This window comes from Mobula birostris, chromosome 8 (assembly GCF_030028105.1).
Source record: "Mobula birostris isolate sMobBir1 chromosome 8, sMobBir1.hap1, whole genome shotgun sequence".
NCBI lineage: Eukaryota > Metazoa > Chordata > Chondrichthyes > Myliobatiformes > Myliobatidae > Mobula > Mobula birostris.
The window spans coordinates 124,270,205-124,285,807 of NC_092377.1; the positions used below are offsets into that span (position 1 = coordinate 124,270,205).

At 43.9% G+C, this 15,603-nt stretch overlaps 1 protein-coding gene across 2 annotated transcripts in view; it reads left to right on the forward strand.

Annotated features, from left to right (window-relative positions):
- The window catches only part of LOC140201658 (uncharacterized), a 72,217-nt gene that overhangs the window by 13,741 nt on the left and 42,873 nt on the right, over positions 1 to 15,603 (forward strand). The window contains exon 3 of one of the 2 annotated variants that reach the window (XM_072266112.1): positions 8,627 to 8,640. The exons of the other annotated variant lie outside the window; for it this stretch is intronic. The gene's annotated coding sequence lies outside the window, so the exon portion shown is untranslated. Of the gene's footprint in view, positions 1 to 8,626; positions 8,641 to 15,603 lie in introns of those variants that run through there. 2 annotated transcript variants of the gene reach the window in all.

Below are 15,603 nucleotides of genomic sequence, written 5' to 3' on the forward strand. Positions count from 1 at the left end.
GTCATTCTTTTTTTCTTCACATAATTGAAGAATGCCTTGGGGTTTTCCTTTACCCTACTCGCCAAGGCCTTCTCATGCCCCCTTCTTGCTGTTCTCAGCCCCTTCTTAAGCTCCTTTTTTGCTTCCCTATATTCCTCAATAGACCCATCTGATCCTTGCTTCCTAAACCTCATGTATGCTGCCTTCTTCCAGCTGAGTAGATTTTCCACCTCACTTGTCACCCATGGTTCCTTCACCCTACCATTCTTTATCTTCCTCACCGGGACAAATTTATCCCTAACATCCTGCAAGAGACCTCTAAACATCGGCCACATGTCCATAGTACATTTCCCTGCAAAAACATCATCCCAATTCACACCTGCAAGTTCTAGCCCTATAGCCTCATAATTTGCCTTTCCCCAATTAAACATTTTCCTGTCCTATCTGATTCTATCCTTTTCCATGATAATGCTAAAGGCTAGAGAGCGGTGGTAACTGTCCCCCAGATTCTCAACCACTGAGAAATCTGTGACCTGACCCGGTTCATTACCTAGTACTAGATCTAGTATGGCATTTCCCCCGGTCGGCCTGTCCTCATACTGTGACAGGAATCCATCCTGGACACACTTAACAAACTCTGCCCCATCTAAACCCTTGGAACTAATCAGGTGCCAATCAATATTAGGGAAGTTAAAGTCACCCATGATAACAACCCTGTTATTTTTGCACCTTTCCAAAATCTGCCTCCCAATCTGCTCCTCTGTATCTCTGCTGCTACCAGGGGGCCTATAGAATTCTCCCAACAGAGTAACTGCTCCCTTCCTATTCCTGACTTCCACCCACAATGACTCAAAAGAGGATACTGCTACATTACCCACCCTTTCTGTAGCTGTAATAGTATCCCCGACCAGTAATGCCACCCTTTCTCCCCTTTTTCTGCCCTCTCTATCCCTCTTAAAGCACTGAAATCCAGGAATATTGAGAATCCATTCCAGCCCTGGTGCCAGCCAAGTCTCTGTAATGGCCACTACATCATAATTCCATGTATGTATCCAAGCTCTCAGTTCATCAGCTTTGTTCCTGATGCTTCTTGCACTGAGGTACACACATTTCAGCCCTTCTACCTTACTGTCTTTACACCGTTTATTCTGCTTCTCTTTCCTCAAAGCCTCTCTGTATGTTAGATCTTGCTTTACTCCATGCATTTCTTTCACTGCTTTATCGCTCTGGGTCCCATCCCCCTCACAAATTAGTTTAAACCCCCCCCCCCCCAAACCATGCTGGCAAACCTACCTGCAAGGATATTGCTCCCCCTCGAGTTCAGGTGCAACCCATCCAATCTGTACAGGTCCCACCTTCCCCAGAAGAGTTCCCAATGATCTAAAAATCTAAAACCCTGCTCCCTGCACCAACTCCTCAGCCACGCATTCAACTGCCATCTCCTCCAATTCTTACCATCTCTGTAGCACTGGCAGCAATCCTGAGAGCGTCACCCTTGAGGTCCTGTTCTTCAGCCTTCTGCCTAGTTCCTGAAACTCACACTTCAGGACCTCATCCCTCTTCCTGCCTATGTCATTGGTCCCAACATGTATCACGACTTCTGGTTGCTTTCCCTCTCGTACCAGGATGTCGTGCACCCGGTCAGAGACATCCCAGACCCTGGCACCTGGGAGGCAACAAACCATGCAGGTGTCCTTCTCACGTCCACAAAATCTCCTGTCTGCTCCCCTGACTATAGAGTCTCCAATGAAGACAGCTCTCCTCTTCCACCCTTCTGCACCACAGGGTCAGACTCAGTGGAGGTAGGTAAAATTACGTGAGGCATACATAAGTTAGAGAGACAAAGACTGTTTCCCTTGGGGACGAGTGTCTAAAACTAGAGGGAGTGGTTTTAAGGTGACGGGGAGGAGATTTAAGAGGAATCAGAAAGGTAAATGTTTCAAACAGAAAGGTAAATGTTTCAAACAGAAAATAGCTGGTATCTGGAATGAGCTGCCAGAGGAAGTGGTGGAGGCAGGAACCCACAAAGTCTGTGTTCATCAGCACTCCACAGGAACCAAACATTTACTGTGTACATCTTTCCTTGGTTTCACTTCCCAGATTCGATTTGTACAGCACTGAAACAGTCCCTTCATACAACTCATCCACACCGACCGACTTGCCTATGTCAGCTAATCCTCTGACCAGATTAGGCCCGTTCTTCTCAACCTTTCCTAGCTATGTATGTAACTGTCCAAATATCTTTCAAATATTGTAAATACATCCAACTCTATGCCTTCAGATAACATCTCATTCCACACACCTACCTGTGTGCAAAAGTTGCCTTCTAGGTTACCTCCAAACTGATCCCCTCTCACCCCAAATCTATACCCTCTAGTTTAAGATGGCCTACCCCGGGGAAAAGACTGCAACAACTTATTTATCAACAATGCCCCTTAGGATTGTATATACCTCTATAAACTCAACACTCAGCTTGCTACAGTCTGCAGAAAACAGCCCCAGAATTTTCCAGTCTCTCCTTGTAACTTAGTCCCAGTCATATACTTGTGAATCTTTTCTGCACCCTCTCAAGCTGAATCACATCCTTTCTGTTCCCAGGCAACAAGCCAATTGTTGTCTCTTCAACATATTGTGCAGTTGTAACAATCTATCCTAACTCTTGTGCTCAGTTCCCTGATTGATAAAGGGTTCATGCAATAAGACTTCTTCACCACCCAGTCTATACAGTCACCAGTTTCAGTGAAACCTGTATTCCCGAGCTCTTTTTGTTCTACAACACCCCCAGGGTCCTGTTGCTTACTGTCTAAGTTCCATGCTGGTTTAACTTGACAAAGTGCAACATTTTGAACTTCTCAGAGTTGAATTCCAACTAGCTTATCCACATCCTGTTGTAACCTCACTACCAGTTTTGCAACCATCAGTGAACTATTTGTCAACATTCATATCCAAATCATTGATATACCTGAAAAACAACAGGGGACCTGGCATGGATCCCTGTGGCCCACTACTGGACACAGGTCTCTGGTGTGAAAACGGAGCAGATTTGTAGGTGCAGAAGGAGGTGAGCGGACCTGTGAGAGTTTGCCAGGACGGGGGAGATTACAGAGAGAGTGAGGGCCAAGAAGGATGCGAGCCTGATGATGAGAAAAGAAAACCTGAGGCAAGGAGCCGAGTCAGTAAGATGCTGACAGACACTCATTGCGCCTGGGGCGGGAGGCGGGAAGAGAAGAGGCCAATGCCCACAGTGGAGTTGAAACTGCAGCAGATGCAGACCGACCCCACGTCAGCTCACTCCTATTCTGTCCTTCACCGAACTGAAACATTGCTGAGGAAACAACGTCAGTGAAAGGAAAGACCTCTGTAACACCAGTGAGCCAGGGGTCAGCAAATCACAGGGTATCACATGATGATAAGGCAGTATCCCAGGAGGAGAGAAAGAGGAAGCTATCGATCAGAGTAGCCACTGGGAATCTTGTGAACTTTGTAAATAGATCACTAAACCTTTCATGAAATTAACAGTGACATCAAAAAACATTTATCAAAGTCTCAGGAAATATTATCAAACTACAAAAATGTCACCATTTACTACATTGAAATTAATTTTCTTCCAGGCATTTACAGGAAGGTAAAAACGAAAGATAGTATTTATGAAAACTGTAAATAGCAAAGAGCCGGCTGGTGGTGCAGCGAGATCAGCGCCAGACTCCAGAGCGAAGGTTCCTGGGTTCGAACCCGGTCAGGCTGCTCCCGGGCACGCTTTCCATCCGTGCCGGGTTGAGTGTCGAGCTCACAACTTGGCCTCATAAAAAAAAACTGTGCTGCAAGAAGGACGTGGGGGACCACTCACAGAATCTTTCCTCCAAGGCAACCACAGGAAAAAGTGGTCGCCGAGGCTCTGGCAGAGTATGGCACACACAAAAAAATAGCAAAGATTGACAAACAAACAATGTGCAAGAGAAAACAAATCAGAATCAGGTTTAATATCACTGGTGTATGCCGTGAAATTTGTTAACTTATTAGCAGCAGTACAATGAAATACATGATAAATATAGAAAGCAAATCAATTACAGAAATGTACGTATATTAAATAGTTAAATTAAAACTGATTCAAAAACAGAAATAATTTTTAAAAGTGAAATAATGTTCATGGATTCAATGTCCATTTAGTGATCAGATTGCAGAGGGGAAGGAACTGTTCCTGAATCACTGAGTGTGTGCCTTCAGGCTTCTGTACCTCTTTCCTGATGGTAACAATGAGAAGAGGGCATGTCCTGAGAGATGGGGGTCCTTAATAATGGATGCCACTTTTCTGAGACACCGCTCCTTGAAGATGTCTTGGGTGTTACAGAGGCTAGTACCCATGATGGAGCCGGCTAATTTTACAACTTTCTGGAGCTTCTTCTGATCCTGTGCACTAGTGCCCCACCCTCACAGCAGAAAGTGGTATATGCTCTCCAAGGTACATCATGCAACGAAGGTTTAATAATACTGCAAACATGAGTTGTCAAGCACTTGAAACTGAGTCAATAGGTTGTGGCATCAGTTCAGTAAAGTATTTACTGTGTATTGTTTCAACAGCATGACTGGTGTAGGGTAATAACTTTTCTTGAAGCTGAGGGTGTGGGACCTGAGGCTCCTGTACCTCCTTACCAATGGCAGTAGTGATAAGAGCATGACATGATGGATACTGCTTTCTGTGGCATTGTTCCTTGAAAATGTGCTCAATGATGGGGAGAGCTTGCCTGGGAGAAACTGGGCAGAATCCACCGGTCATTTTAGACTTTTCTGTTCCTGGGCAATGGTGTTTTCATCTCAAGCCTTCATGCAACCAATCAGGATACACTCTAATATGCATCTATATAAGTATGTCAAAGTTTTAGATAACATACCAATTATACGCATACTTCTAAATCGAGCCACAGTCATGCCTTCTTTGTACTGACACAGGTGCTAGTCCCAGAACAGATCCTCTGAAATGATAACAGCAAGGAATTAAAGTTACGCTTTCAACCTCTGATCCTGTGATGAAGACTGGCTCATGGATTTCCTGTTTCCTCCTGCTGTAATCGATAAATCAGCTTTTTGGTTTTGCTGATGTTGAGTGAGAGGTTGATGTTATAGCACCATTTAATCAGATTTTGAATATCCCTCCTGTCCTGATGAAGGGACTCGATCCGAAACATCAACTGTTTGCTCTTTTTCATAGATGCTGCCTGGTCTGCTGAGTTCCTGCTGTGTACGTTACTTAGTATTTATCATACTTATAACACTCATGAATTTATGTACCTCAATTTTAAAACCCAGTGGAAGGCTTTATAAGGCACCGGTCAGATTGCATTTGGAGTATCGTAAGCAATTTTGGGCCCCTTATCTCAGAAAACAAGTCCAGAGGAGGTTCATGAGAATGATTCTGGGAATGAAAGGGTTAACATATCAGGAGCATTTAATGACTCTGGGCCTGTATTGCTGGAGTTTAGAAGAATGGGGAGGGGAGTGTGGGATCTCATTGAAACCTATCAAATGTTGAGAAGCCTACATAGAGTGCATGTGGACAGGATGTTTCCTATAGTTGGGGAGTCCAGGGCCAGAGAGCACTGCTCAGAATAGAAGGGCTTTGGGGTCTTGAATGAATATGAGGGAGCAGGTAAATGGGAAAGTGTAGTATATGTCCTTCTTGGAGAGTTAAGTGCCAGGCTGGAGATTAGTAGGGAGGAATGAATGAACAAGGAAGTCACAGAGAGAGTGATTCCTACAGTAAATGGAGTGTGGGGTGGAGGGAAAGATATTTTTAGTGGCAGGACCCCTTTGAAGATGGCAGAAGGTACAGAGAATGATGTGATGGATATGGACGCTCATGCAGTGTTAAGTAAGGACAAGGGGAACTCTACCCCTATTATGGCAGCAGGAAGATAGTGTGAGAGCAAATGTCCAGGAGGTGGAGGAGATGCAGGTGAGAAAAGCATCAATGAGAGAGAAAAAGAAATCAAACTCTTTGAAGGAGGAGGTCACCTCTGATGTTCTGCAAAGGAAAGCCTTATCCTGGGAACAGATGCAGCAGAGATGAAAGAACTGCGAAAAGAGAATCACAAACAAGAGAAAATCTGCACATTCTGGAAAAGGGAATGATGTTTTTACAGGTGACAGGGTGCAAAGAAATACAGTCAAGATATCTGTGAGAGTCAGAAGGTTTATAAAAGGATATCAGTCAATATCTGTCTCCTGAATGGAAACAGAGAGATCATAAAAGGGAAGCAGCACCAATGCAGTCACCAATAAAGTACAGAAAGATCTGGGGGGCTTTACCATTGAAGACTTGAAACATGAACTGATCAACGCAGACAACAAAAAAGCAGGTATATCTGGTGCCCATGACTTTTTCTTCATCAGCCCTGTATCTTTTCCACATATCACCCTCCAACTTCTCAGTCCCACCTTCCCCCTTACCTTGCTTCACCTATCACCTGTCAGCTGGTACTAATTCCACCGCCCCCTTCCACCTTCTGATTTTGGCTTCTTCTCCATTCCTTTCCAGTCCTGGTGAAAGGTCTTGGTCCAAAACAATTGTTTATTCCTCTTCATAGATGCTGCCTGACCTGCTAAGTTTCTCCCTCATTTTGTATGTGTTGCTCTGGATTTCTAGCATCTTCAGGATCTCTAACCCTCAATCCCTCTCGAGAAGAGAGCATGACCTGGGTGGTGATGGTCCTTAATAATAGATGATGCTTTCCTGCAACAATGCTCTGTGTAGATGTGGTCAATGGTGGGGAGGACTTTACCCGCAATGGACTAGGCCCTTATCCATACTTTTTGTAGGATTTTCAGTTCAAGGGCATTGGTGTTTCCATACCAGGCTGTAATTCAGCCAGACAGTATACTCTCCACCACGCATCTATAAAAGTTTGTCAAAGTTTTAGATGTCATGCGGAATTGTCATAAACTTTAAGTGGAAACACTGCTGTGCTTTCTTTGTAATTGTACTTAGCCACAGAACCGATCTTCTGAAATAATAACACCAAGGAACCAGAGGAGGAGGGAGGAGAAGATGGCGGTGCAATGCAGCACGCACGGCCGCTCTGAATGATATCGTATGTGTTAACTAGGGCCCATACACAATCCTGATTTGATGGAGGCAGCCATGAGAAGCATGGAGGAACACCTGGAGACACTTCTGAAATGCCCGCTTCGTTGCTGTTGCGACTGTGCGATGAAGAATCTCTGGAGGGGAAGACCCCAAATCCTCGGCTTTGCCTATTGCCTGTTGCCAGAGTCGGGGTCAAAGCGCTCGGCAGAGGTGGTGCTCGGTGCTTGGTGTTGGAGGGCTGGTCGGAGGCTCAGAATTTTCGGACGGACTGAGAGTCGGCTGTGGTCGGGTGCTTCCAGGGTGCTGCATCAGCAAGTTTGCGGCGCTGGAAGCTCATGGCAGGAAGAGTTTTTTTTCTTCCTTCTACCGTCTGCGTGAGATGATGGGACTTTCGAGAGACTTTGAGACTTTTTTTTACCATGCCCATGGTCTGTTCTTCATCAAATTATGGTATTACTTTGTTATAATTATGTGATTTTTGTCAGATTTTCAGTTGGTTTGTCTTGTGTTTCTGTGATACCATTCTGGAGAAACATTCTATCATTTTCTTAATGCATGCATTACTAAATGATAATAAAAGAGGACTGCGTGTCCTCATAATCTAATCTAATCTAACCAAGGAATTTAAAGATTTTGACCCTGTCCACCTCTGAATCCCCAATGAGGAGTGGTTCATGGACTTCTGGTTTCCTCCTCCTGAAGTCAATCATCAGCTCCTTGGTTTTGCTGACATTGACCGAGAGGTTGCTGTTGTGGCAGCACTCAGCCAGGTTTTCATTCTCTGTGCTATATACTAATTCATTAACACCTTTGATTCGGCCAATATCAGCCAGCGTAAATATGGCATTGGAGCTGCAATAGGATACAGAGCGGTTGCAAGAGTGGCCTTGAGACTGTGCTTAGCCACAGCATCAGAAGTATAAAGTGTGAAAACATCTCTTCTGTCCATAGTAGGTCTTTACATGTCCTTCCCACATGACCAGACGATACTCTGTGCTCAAATGAAGGCCCATGTGGCTGACACAAATCATTCCAGCATTCTCAATCTACTAAAACAGAACAAAGCATCTGTTATCAGTTTAACAAAGATTTAAAATCATTCTCTTTTGGTCAACGTCTTTCTGTTTAAACACACCAGCTGGCTTTTCCTTTGCACTGAAACCCAGTTTGTGTCACCATCCTCATTTGCCACAATCTCTGCCATGCAAACCAGTGTATGTGCAATGAGAGCCTGCAGTTTCCCTTCCCCCTCTGGGGCCCCTTCTATAGGGCCCACCTCGTCCTCTGGTTCTGAAACACCATTGATCATTCTGATCATCAGTGATTCTTGGGGTAAGGGTTTGTTGTTCAGTTTTACAAGGCTTGGGGTCAGTCACCCCTGTAAGGTGTGGGTTGGTGCTAATAGATGAATCTGTTGCTTCAAGACTCCATTCATCACTTCAGTTAGCCCTAATGCCTGGGAGTAGTAGGTTCCACAATACACCCAGTAACTACCTTCACTGGCAGCCCAGTCTTTCACAGCATGTCTGAGAAATGAGACCATTATCTGATTGTATTTCTTTGCAGATCCCCGTACAACTGATTAACTTCTGCAATTCCTTCACACTATGATCCTATGTACAGGAAATGGCCACTGAAAGACCTGAATATGTGCCAATCATTAATAAACAAATATTCAAATGTTTGCTGCTGTGACAGGTGAGAGTGAATGACCTGCTGTATCTCGTGTTGGGAATGGGGACAGGATAGGAAAGGGTCAAGAGAGGTGTTCAGAGAGCTAGGGCAGGTTTAGCCCCATCACTTTCAGTGGCTAGATGTGCTGGGTTTCCTCCCTCCCTCCCTCCCTCCCTGCTGAGCACAAGCCCTAGCATCACCACAACCCCACCCCCTTTCTTCCGTCCCCCATGAGCTCACAGTGGGGATCCAATATTGTGACGCCTCCCTCCCTGTGATGTCACAGAGCTGCCCCACCCTGACAACGGCATTCAGCTGAGTACAGGACAGACATACGGACGTTTCCGGGGTAAATCACAGAGACTCTCTCGCTCTGCCCCATCACCCCTACCAATTCCAACTCTAGCAAACTTCGATGATTGCTCCAGCCAATAGAATGGAGAACATCTCAGGTTAGAACAACCCCTGGCTGGCCACCAGTTGTTGCAAAGGGAGGGTGAGGGAGTCGGCCATAGGAGGGGCAGGGGCATCACGGAGTACGTGAGGAGAATGTTGGAGGTTGTGAGGACGGCTCCGTGGGGAGGAGAGAGAATGGGCTTGCAGCAATCTTTCCTGCAGAGCGTGAAGTGTGCTGCATTGGAAGAGTATGTGTGGGGAGTCATGGGGTCATTATTCGACTTACCTTGCAGTTGGGCACATGATTCAAGAGAATGATCCCGTGCATGAAAGGAAGAGCGTTTGGTGGTTCTGGGCTTGTTCATGTGGGAGTGTAGTAGAATTGTCAGGGGGAGTGTCATTTAATCCTATCAAATATTGAAAGGTCTAGAATAGAGACGGCTGGTGGTGCAGTGATATCAGCGCCGGACTCCGGAGTGAAGGTTCCCGAGTTCGAATCCAGTCGGGCCGCTCCCAGGCACGCTTTCCATCTGTGCCAGGTTGAGTGTCGAGCTCGCAACCCGGCCTCACAAAAAAAAACTGCGCTGTGAGAAAGACGTGGGCACCACTCACAGAACTTTTCCTCCAAGACAACCACTTGAAAAGTGGCTGCCGAGGCTCTAACAGAGTATGGCAGACACACAAAAAAAAGAGTAGATGTAGATAGGATGTTCCCTATAGTGGGGGAGTCTAGGACCATAGGGCACAACCTCAGAATACAAAGATGTTCCTTTAAAACAGACATGAGGAGAAATTTCTTTAGAACATCAGACATACGAGCAAATTAGTCCATCAAATCTGCTTCGCCATTTCAAAATGGCTGATTTATTTTTCCTCAACCCCATTCTCCTGCCTTTTTTCAATTACCTTTTACACCCTTACTAATCACAAACCTAGCAACTTCTGCTTTAAATCTACCCAATCAATAGGCCTCCATAGCCATCTGTCACAATGAATCCCACAGATTCTCCAATCCTGATCTGAGGAAATGTCTGTTTATCTCTGTTCCAAAGGGACACCCTTCTATTCTGAGGCTATGGACATTGGTCATAGATCTCCCACTAAAGGAAACATCCTCTCCATGTTCACCCAATGCAGGCCTTTCAGTGAAATCGCTGGTTTCAGTGATATGCACCTCATTTTTCTGAATTCCAGTGAATACAGGCCCAGAACCTCAAAAAGCCCTCATACATTAACCCTTTTCTTTCCTGGTATCATTCTCGTAAACCTCCTCTGGACCCTCTCTGATGCCAGCACATCCTTTCTTAGGTATGGGGCCCAAAGCTGCTCACTATACTCCAAATGTAGTCTGGCTAAACTGTCAGCTTTGCCTCTTTGCTTTTATATTCCAGTCTACATGAAGTGAATGCTAAGTTTTGCCTTCCGTTCTACTGTCTCAACCAGCAAGTTAACTTTTTATGGAATCCTACCCGAGGGCTCACTGTCTCTTTGCACTTCGGATTTCTGAATTCACTCTGTTTAAACAATATTCTACGCAGTCATTTCTCCGACCAAAGTACATGACCATACACTTCTCTACACTATATTCCATCTGCCTCTCCTTTGCCCATTCTCCTAATCTGTCCAAATTCTTCTGCAGACTACCACCCTTGACAGCTTATTCCAGATACCAAGTATTTTTGAAAAAAATTACCCCTTAGATGCCCTTTAAGGTTCCTCACTTCACTTTGGACCTCAGCCCACTCATTTTATGAAATCTCTATCCTGGGACACAGTCACTGGCTATATACTCTGCCTGTGCCTCTCAAAATTTTATACACTTCTGTCATGGCAGATCTCCGCCTCCTTATCTTCAAAGAAAGAAGACCTAACCTATCCAATCTCTCTCTATCACTCAAGCCTTCCAATCCAGACAACATCCTTCTGAATCTTTCCTGCACCCTCTGAGCTTATTCACATCTTCATATAGTGTGGCAGCCAGAACTGCACACAAGTACAGACTAGCCACTATTATGTTTAGTTGGGAATACTTGGGACATCATGTTACAATGAAAATATTTAGAAATGTTTTTCTCAATTACTTAATCACAATTATAAAAAGAACTTAAATTGGTGCTTTTGAGGAAATTAGATTGTTTCTTGTAACCTTCTGATTTAAGCTGACGCTATCGAAGATGTGCAACAACTTACTGGTAGCTCAGAAAGCAAGAGACTTGACTAAAAGTATTACTTAAAACATCTTTTCTGAAGCAAACTGTGGTGAACTATCGCTGCTGGCAGAGGTGAGGCTGGTTTGTGGGTGAGCTGTGCTGGGGCATTGTGAGCTGCAACGAGTTCAAGATGGGGTCGCAGACAAAGTTGGTATCACTGAAGGAGCCAGAGTGAGCAATTTGGAGAGGAGTCAATTCGGAAGAGTTTTGATGCCCGTCCACCTAACCCAGGTGCAAGGTTGAATTACTCCAGGCACTCAGCCAATTTGGTGAGATCGAGAATGGTTTTGGGCTGGGTGGCCCAAGCGTATAGTGGCACCGGGTTCCAGGTCCTAGAGCGAGGCACTGCCGGTGTTTGGACAATTTAAACGCTGGTCCAGAGAGACAGGAAGCCCAAGTGTTGGGAATAGGGGCGAGGACCGGCTGATTTCACTCGCTCTCCTGCAAATCTTCATTCTTTCTCCTCGGTGCCGAGACTGTGAACTCATCCAGCTGCAGTGCGGTTTTGCTCTGCCAGTGTGATGAACAGTGACCGAGGCTTGTGTCTACTCCGGCTGATCCATGAGTGGATCTGAGGACTCAGTCTGGTTTGAAATGGTTTGAATTTGTATTTTTATCTCTTTCTCTGCGCAATGGTTTTTGTTTTTTTTTAAATTGGGTTACTTGGGTTTCTTGCTTTGTGGCTGCCTGTAAGCTAACAAAACTCCAGGTGTATAAGACCATAAGACCATAAGACAAAGGAGCAGAAGTTGGCCATTCAGCCCATTGAGTCTGCTCTGCCATTTTATCATGAGCTGATCCATTCTCCTATTTAGTCCCACCCCCCCACCTTCTCACCATAACCTTTGATGCCCTGGCTACTCAGATACATATCAATCTCTGCCTTAAATACACCCAGTGATTTGGCCTCCACTGCCGCCCATAGCAACAAATTCCATAGATTCACCACCCTCTGACTAAAAAAATTTCTTCGCATTTCTGTTCTGAATGGGCGCCCTTCAATCCTTAAGTCATGCCCTCTTGTACTAGACTCCCCCATCATGGGAAACAATTTTTCCACATCCACTCTGTCCATGTCTTTCAACATTCGAAATGTTTCTATGAGGTCTCTCCTCATTCTTCTAAACTCCAAGGAATACAGTCCAAGAGCGGACCAATGTTCCTCATATGTTAACCCTCTCATTCCTGGAATAATTCTAGTGAATCTTCTCTGTACCCTCTCCAACGTCAGCACATCCTTTCTTAAATAAGGAGACCAAAACTGCCCACAGTACTCCAAGTGAGGTCTCACCAGCACCTTATAGAGCCTCAACATCACATCCCCACTCCTATACTCTATTCCTCTAGAAATGAATGCCAACATTGCATTCGCCTTCTTCACTACCGACTCAACCTGGAGGTTAACTTTAAGGGTATCCTGTATGAGGACTCCCAAGTCCCGCTGCATCTCTGAACTTTGAATTCTTTCCCCATTTAAGTAATAGTCTGCACGTTTATTTTTTCTGCCAAAGTGCATAACCATACACTTTCCAACATTGTACTTCATTTGCCACTTCTCTGCCCATTCTTCCAATCTATCCAAGTCTCTCTGCAGACTCTCTGTTTCTTCAGCACTACCGGCCCCTCCACCTATCTTCGTATCGTCAGCGAACAGCCACAAAGCCATCTATTCCATAATCCAAATCGTTGATGTACAATGTAAAAAGAAGCGGCCCCAACACGAACCCCTGTGGAACACCACTGGTAACCGGCAGCCAACCAGAATAGGATCCCTTTATTCCCACTCTCTGTTTCCTGCCGATCAGCCAACACTCTATCCACGTATGTAACTTTCCCGTAATTCCATGGACTCTTATCTTGTTAAGTAGCCTTATGTGTGGCACCTTGTCAAAGGCCTTCTGAAAATCCAAATATACAGCATCCACTGCATCTCCCTTGTCTAGCCCACTGGTAATTTCCTCAAATTTATAAATTTATTTAAAATAGTTTATATTTTATTTGATAATAAATGTGCTTTGCTTTGTATATTTTGGAAAATAGCTTTTACTAAATTTATATAAACCGAACCAGCTTTTCATCAAGCGGTTAAATTGTAGTGCAGTGCAGTATCAAGTAGTAGAGGCACACTTCACTCAACTTAGCTCAGATATTGGTATTTCAGAAATAGGATCTAGAAAAAATTTCCAGCTTGTTGCTAAAGGCAACACTTAGAAATGCAAGCACCACTGATATTAAGAATCTCAATTTGATCCCCAATTGCTTAATCTTACTTGAAGTTTGCTTTTAAAATTCGTATCTACTTGTGTTCACACAATTTAAAGTCGCTCAAATTATATACAGCATGTTACATGTTGGTCTTCGCATTGAATAAAGATTTTGATAGTACACTGAAACTGCAGTCAATATTGAACTGAAGGCATTGGGGTACTAGCTGTATAAACAATTGCCTGCCATAAGTGGGTAGTAGAACTTCAACTTTCAGTCTGAATAATACCTCATGGCACTCACTTGGAGAATTTGGAAATACCGATATTCCAGTAAGATTGCATGATGGGTCAATACTTACACAATAAAGAGTTTTAATGGAAGTAATCTATTTTATGTGTGATTCAACCATCAAAAGAATACACAGAATCATATGCTCACATTAAGTAGGGAATAGTAAATTAATGATTTAATAAATTCCAACTAGATTCAGAGCAGCAGCTCTTGCATGTGGATAATCATTTCAGCAGCGGATAGTCAATTAGTGATAAATCAAGCAGGAAGTATACTTGCAAATCAGTTAAAAGCAAATCAACAAGTTAATAAGTGAATAGATGATCTGAAGCTGGTAGTAAGGTACCAGCTATCAAATAAATCTGTGTATTTCCTCGACATGGAATCCATTCAGCCCATTTACTTGTTGTTGGTTCAGAGCAATCCAATTCCTCAGTATTCTGCCCATCCCACCAAATTCTCATGGGAGAAAATGACAGAACCAGGAGGAAATTTGTAACTATGAGGAGCTTGTGTAAATTTCACAATTACAGCACTAAAGGTAAGGTTTGAAGCCAGCTCACAAGACATGAGAGGCCACTGCTGCATGAAATGAAGCAACTACAAATAATTGACAGATCGAACATCTTTGGGTTAGAAATCTTTTCACGCAGGATGCATACTTGCAAATTAATTGAAAGCAAATCAACAAATTAATAAACTAACTGATGATTGGTAACTTGTAATAAAGTACCAGCAACCAAATATACGAGGGGTGATTGATAAGCTCTTGGCCTAGGGTAGAAGGAGACAATTTTAGAAAACCTAGCACATTTACTTTTCAACATAGTCCCCTCCTACATTTACACACTTAGTCCAGTGGTCGTGGAGCATACGGATCCCTTCTTTGTAGAAGTCAGCGTCTTGGACCTCCAGAAGTGGTTGACAGCAGGGGTGATTGATAGATGAGTTATTAACTTCAAACTTTCTGCATATTCACTCAAAGAATTGAACTGCACATGCATGTAATGAGAGCTGTATAACTCATCTCCTTCTACCTTAGGCCACAAACTTATCAAACACCCCTCGTATATGTGTATTTCCTCATGACATGGAAAGGACTAGCATACAGATTACATTTTATCAAGCAAATATGGTTTTGCATTATCTGAATCAATAATTTTCACTAATTAAACTAATCCAATTGATGTGTAGAAAGTTATAAATTTCATAGAACTGAATACTTCAAATTTATGCTTTGCAACATTCTTATTCTTTACCACAGAATGCTTTTGCTGCTTCAGTCTGGCTTACCAAATTCTCTCCATTTACTGGAGCTAGCAATTCAAATGAATATATTAGAAACGAGCAGATTAAATCAAGCTATATCATATAATGAGAACCAGAACCAGCTTAAAAACACCACTGATTATGATCAGAAAAATCGTTTCAAAAACCTATCGACCTTGCAAGTCTGACACATGAGGGTTAGAAAGGGTTCAAGGACTCATTGCACTGAAAAGGGAAGATCAGCAAGTCAAAGCCAACCTCAGCTGGTATTCAAAAGTCAAAATCTAGTAGCACACGAGAGGATATCAGAACGAATGTATCTATCCCAGCACCAAGTATGATACCACTGGGGCATCTGCCTGCCCCCCAGGCGCCACACCAGACCAGGGACGATGCTCAGCACATGCTCAGCAGTTGCAGAGGAATTCAGATGTCCCAGGGGCAAGGGGGAGGATAGACATTTGTATGTGAAGCAAAGGAAGGCTCAGCCAGTGA